Genomic DNA, 6000 nt, shown 5'->3' with positions numbered 1-6000 from the left:
TTCAGTGCTATAAATCTCTTCGTTCCAGAATATTTAATTCATAACATCAATCTTTGAATCAGGTGTTTGTGCAACCGGAAAGTATGTGGAAAGTGCGATCTAAATTACCTTTCGTGCTCCATTCTGTATTGAAAATTAGCAATTTTAATTGGTCGTCAATTCACTGAGTCTGTCTGCATATCGTAGCAACGAGCACAAGACTGTGCTGTTGTGAATCCAGTGGGAAAATAGATCTTGTGTATTGTATTGTTTATATATTTCGTGCGTCTATGTGATAAAAATATTATTTGATGCAAAAAATTTTAGCCGGCTCAGCCAAACTTTATCAGCTGGCGGCTCAATTTGGCTTACGAGATTATTGGCTGGCGGCGGCTGATATTCTAAATGGCGCAAATGGCGGTGCCTGGTGGCGGCTTCGGGGTCTATTTTGTACTCATTAGTGTTTTAAAATCAGATCATTGTTTAAACTTACTTTTCTCTATCCTCATTCAGTAGGTCGTGAAATGGCTGCTCCAGTGAAATTCAGAATCATTCTTGGAGAAAACAATTTCCAGAGACTGACCCTTCCAGATGGAATGCCAGAGACTGTCATCAAACTCATACAGGAAATTATGAGACAATGTGGAGTAGATGGGGATTTCTGGCTTCAATTCATGGATGTGGAGTTTGGGAATGAATTCACTTGGTCTCAATTTCAGACATCAAGGTCATCTTTAACTCGGTTGCACCTGCCCAGCCTGGTGGCACCCTGCCCCTCCCTACTCAGCTGCTGCCACCTCTTGCACTCTGAATGACTCCTCATCCCTTGTATCTGCTAGTAGCTCATTTGATACAGACATATTATCTTGTCGTGTTGGCCCCTTCACACCTGGACCTTCAGCATGCACTGGGGAGGTTTGCAGCCGAGTGTGAAGCGGCTGGGATGAGAATCAGCACCTCCAAATCCGAGGCCATGGTCCTCAGTCGGAAAAGGGTGGCTTGCTCACTTCAGGTTGGTGGAGAAATCCTTCCTCAAGTGGAGGAGTTTAAGTATCTTGGGGTTTTGTTCACGAGTGAGGGAAGGATGGAACGGGAGATTGACAGACGGATCGGTGCAGCTTCTGCAGCAATGCGGTCGATGTGCCGGTCTGTTGTGGTGAAGAAGGAGCTGAGCTGTAAGGCAAAGCTCTCGATTTACCGGTCAATCTACGTTCCTACTCTCACCTATGGTCATGAGCTTTGGGTCATGACCGAAAGAACAAGATCCCGGATAAAGGCGGCTGAAATGAGCTTTCTCCGCAGGGTGGCTGGGTGATCCCTTAGAGATAGGGTGAAAAGCTCGGTTACTCTGGAGGAGCTCAGAGTAGAGCCACTGCTCCTCCACATCGAGAGGGGTCAGCTGAGGTGGCTCGGACATCTGTTCCGGATGCCTCCTGGATGCCTCCCTGGGGAGGTGTTCCGGGCACATCCCACTGGGCGGAGGCCCTGGGGAAGACCTAGGACACGCTGGAAAGACTATGTCTCCCGGCTGGCCTGGGAACGCCTCGGTGTCCCCCCAGAAGAGCTAGAGGAAGTGTCTAGGGAGAGGTAAGTCTGGGCATCTCTGCTTAGACTGCTGCCCCCGTGACCCGGCCCCGGATGAAGCGGAAGAAGATGTATGTATGTATATTATCTTCTCCTGATTCCACCTCCTCGAGATCCACTGCTTGGCCCATTGCCTTCCCCTTGCCCAGGTTTGCTTATGATACTCAGCCACAGCTGGACAGGGCCAATGCTGCTTTTAAAGAAACTGGAGCTTTGTTGAATCCTAATACTAAACTTAAATCTGCTATTCTTGATGGCTTAGCTGAAACGATTGTCAAGTACAAAGTGTACCTCTCTGACAGGGAGTTTGATGAGGTAGCAGAAGCTCTGGTAACTACATCCATGTTTAAAAGAGCCAGGTTCAGTGACTGGGTATGGCGGATGGAAGACAAGCCTTAAGTATAAACTTGCTAACTACCGAACAAAACTCAGACAGCTTGGATACCCTGAAGTTACTGTGAATGCCTTAACACACAAACCTGAGAGCAAATGCAGTCCTGCATATGATTTAAAGAAGCCGGAAAAAGCTGAAGTGAATTACTGCCCCACCTATTCGGCCGGTGAAACAGCTGAGACACTAGAAGAGATAAGAGTGGCACTCCTCTCTGAAGTAAAGAAGAGAAACAATGAGCACAAGTTGGTGGCAATGATGGACAAGACCTTTCCACTCAGGAGGCAAGAGGTAGTTGCAGATGCCCCCATGATAGCTGATTTCAAAACGAGGTGGCCAGCTCTCTTCAATGTGCGTGAGGTAAGTGAATAACTGCACTGGATGTGTCGCAATACATGTTGACAGAATCTGAGGGTACTCAAAGTGATGAGGATTTACTGAAGACCAGCAATAGCAGCCTTTGCTGGCCTTCTGACAAAGGAACTATTCTTGAACAGATAGAACTGCTATTTCAAATGTGTACCAAAAAGTTAACGTGAGTTTTGTCTACCTTTTTTGTTATGTTTTTTGTAGGTGAGTGCAGAGTTCAAGAGAATCACAACGGTCCATTTGCAGTCAAAGTTCTTCTCCGAGCTTGATGTTCACTCTGCAAACCTGATGAAGGTGTATGCCAAGAAAGGTGGAGTTCAAGGGAGAAAAATCAAGACCATCATGGCACCCATAACCTAGGTATGATACCAATGTAAAACTTGGTCATTGTAGAAATGACTGAGCACCACATCTGTTCCCCCATAAGGGGTAATTGTTTAAGAGAGAGGGGCATCATTTAATCCTGAAAAATCTGCTCTGAAATCATAAAACTCTATGTTTTTGAAAGCAGTTTTGAAGCACAGATAAAGCATTGGCACTGTATACTATTATACACGTATGACATAAAGCACTCAAAATCTGTCCCTTTTATCGTCTTGTCTTAAATGGAGATGGCAGGTATTACATTGCCACTGTGATTATCATAAAACTTGAAGGAAATAAAGTGAAATGGTCTGTTTTTCACATATTTCAGGCAAAAATATGTCTTAGGTGTAAAATCTACATCTTCAGGTAGGTTACCTAGGTTAAGATAGATTAATTTGAATCTTGACATGATTAAAGGAAAACACAAAGTAGTAAATGATAGTAAAATAACAAAGATTTGTCTTAAATAACTTTTAAACAGACTATCCCAAAGGGATTAACATACATCCAAGCTGTATACAATACTAGCAAACATGTTGTGATTTCCTGTGAATTTAGTTTAATATTCTTAAGTGTGTAAACCTACACTGCTGGTTGATTAAATGGTGTTCATAGTGTTTTGTTTTTTTCTCTGATCTTTATATGAAGACTAATACTATTGAAGTGAGAAGAGAATGCATCCTTAAAGGTCTCTGCATGTACCTTAATGAAGATCCAGAGAAGCTGGTGAAGCAATACCTTGTATGTTAATTTATGTGTTCACTGTAGAGATTATCAGAGTGTGAGTGGATGGGGTTTCCTGTGTGTTCCCATTAGATTTAAAATTAGGTTAAGATAAGGCCATTAAAACGATCTTCTTCTCTCACTCACTTAGTGACACGCACTTTACTGTACTGCAATCCCAAACTGCCCCATACCTGCTACAACTTTACTACCAATTAGATTTTTTATTTTTTTTTATTTACTTTATTAATCCCAGGGGGGAAATTTATATGTCACAGCAGCACATAAATACAATAAAAATAAAATAAAAACATAACAACAACATACACTACAACAACAGGTCTTGTACTCAAATATCAATTTTTCAAAGCATTATGACCATGATTATATATATGACCATCATCTGCATCCTCTTATATAGCACTGATTGTAAAATCTAATTGCAGTTGGAAAAAAATATTTTCTAAAACGCTCTTTGTAACAGCGTGGATGAATTCATCTTGAGCTGTGGGTACTCGCATAAGCTTGAGATATTTCATTAAGAGGATGATGGTCATGATTAATCATAAGAGAAAGTTTTCCAATCATTCTATCCTGCATTATCTCATCTACAGTGGGTAACACACTCCCCACGACAGAGCCTGCCTTCTTTATAAGTTTGTTTAACTTATTCTTCTCCTTTTCCAACAATACCCCTCCCCAACATGTAATGGAGAACAAAATAACAGATGAGACTACAGAATCATAGAATGTCTTAAGTAGTACCTGATGTACCCCAAAGGATCTCAGCCGTCGTAACAAATGAATACGACTCTGACCCTACTTATAGACATATGATACATCGTATTATCCGACCAGTTGAGCTTGTTGTTCAGATATACACCCAGATACTTGTGAGTTGTTAAAATCTCAACCTCTGATTCTTTTATGATTATCACTCCAAATCAAGTCACTTGCTTTTGTGGAGAGTCACTTAAAGGACAACTCCAGCGCAAAATGAACCTTTGGTCTAATTACATATTGCTACCTAGTCAACCGTTATCTGAGATTTGTTTTCATGATTGCCGACTGTAAATTGTTTTAGCTCTAAAAACAGTTTAGCCTATAACGCTAGTATAATGCTAGTATATAGGGCATAGAGTAATGACAAATAAAAATCGCTTGTTATTACCACTAACAAGGCTCAAAATAGCCCCACAGTAACACGGTAGCATAATAAGGGTCCCTACATTCAAACCGAAGCATTGAGAACTTTGTCAGTGTCCATACAGTTTAATAAGAAGATATTTTATACACACAGTCAACTTCGCGAATACAGGAAGAAGCCATCTTTGAAAAATAGTCTCTACCAGTCGATCTACGAACGCTGATCCAAGTGCACTGAACTGTGCAGAATCTCATATGGTCCGTTGTTTCCGGAAGAAACAAACACAAACCGTTTTCTTCTCATTAATATGTACATGTAAACTACTGTTTGCGCTCACCTTATCACCTTATTCACATCTCACCAGCGCACTTGGATCGGCGTTGGTTCCTTGCCACTCTTGCCTTGCTTTTGGCTTGCTTATAATATTATTGATCTGTGTTGTATCATGTTATCACTGTGAAGCTGTTTTGATACAATCTGTATTGTAAAAAGCAATATATATAAAGGTGACTTGACTTCTCAGTTGAAATAATGGACTGAGTTTCTAAAAACGTATTAAGTTTGCCTGGCACACAATCTATAATTGATTTTTATGAAAGTCTCAGGAACTCAGGATTTTGATTTTATTATTTTACTTTTATTAATTTTTAGTTTAGTAACATATAAAATGACATCCCAATGAGTTCACACCTCAATCCAGAAGATGGCGGTAATGCACTTCGTTTGCAAACTGCCAATAAAAACCACAGATGAAGAAGAGCCTCATTTCTGTTGCCCTGTCAAGAGAAGGAGAAAAAACAGCTATTGCTAGAGAAATTGAAGTTAATAAGTTGAGTCCTACAGTAGCCTGTGTGTGTGTATCTATATGTGTGTGTTCCTCCTTGGATGCTTGTAGAGGTAGCAATATAACTAACATTACTGGAAGATAGAGAATGGGATTACCATACTGAAGATAACTGTACATTTGAAATGTATGTGGGGGGATATGGAAATAATATTAAGCTACATGCATAAAAAAACAAGAGAGTGGGAGTGGCATTTGCAATCCATGAATTAAAACTGATTAGGCTAATGATCTTGCTGTGTATCTGAATTAATGGGCTATATGTACGCATAAGTTCCGCATTTGACGCAAGGATGCTCGTCCATTTCCGGTTGGGGAGATTAAAGCGGAGGGAAAACCGAGGAAAACGGGATTATGGCAGTCTTCAAAATTTACTGTCCTCCCGTCTTTGAAACGAAACGTCCATACGTTTAGATGTAATTTTATATATAGTTATGTTTATTTAATATAATTTTAAAAAGAAGCATACACACAACGAGGGGTGTCTGTTTTATCTGTTTTTGTGACTAAAGTTTCTTTAGTATAACCATGGAGTATAAAATTCAATATAAATTCTCGGTATTGCATTGGACTCTACGATCGGTGGAAGTTATCGAG

General features: G+C 40.5%; 1 protein-coding gene across 1 annotated transcript in view; it reads left to right on the top strand.

Moving 5' to 3' along the window:
- The first annotated feature begins 276 nt into the window (after window positions 1-276).
- Window positions 277-6000, top strand: part of LOC148971942 (uncharacterized) — a 30693-nt gene continuing 24969 nt past the window's right edge. Inside the window, exons 1-2 of the mRNA XM_089120915.1 lie at window positions 277-2314; window positions 2528-2683. The gene's annotated coding sequence lies outside the window, so the exon portion shown is untranslated. The remainder of the gene's footprint in view (window positions 2315-2527; window positions 2684-6000) is intronic.

Source organism: Pimephales promelas, chromosome 16 (genome assembly GCF_988280905.1).
Source record: "Pimephales promelas chromosome 16, fPimPro1.hap1.1, whole genome shotgun sequence".
Taxonomy (NCBI): Eukaryota; Metazoa; Chordata; class Actinopteri; order Cypriniformes; family Leuciscidae; genus Pimephales; species Pimephales promelas.
Note: the sequence above shows the minus strand (reverse complement) of the source record. Positions and strands in the feature narration are given on the sequence as shown.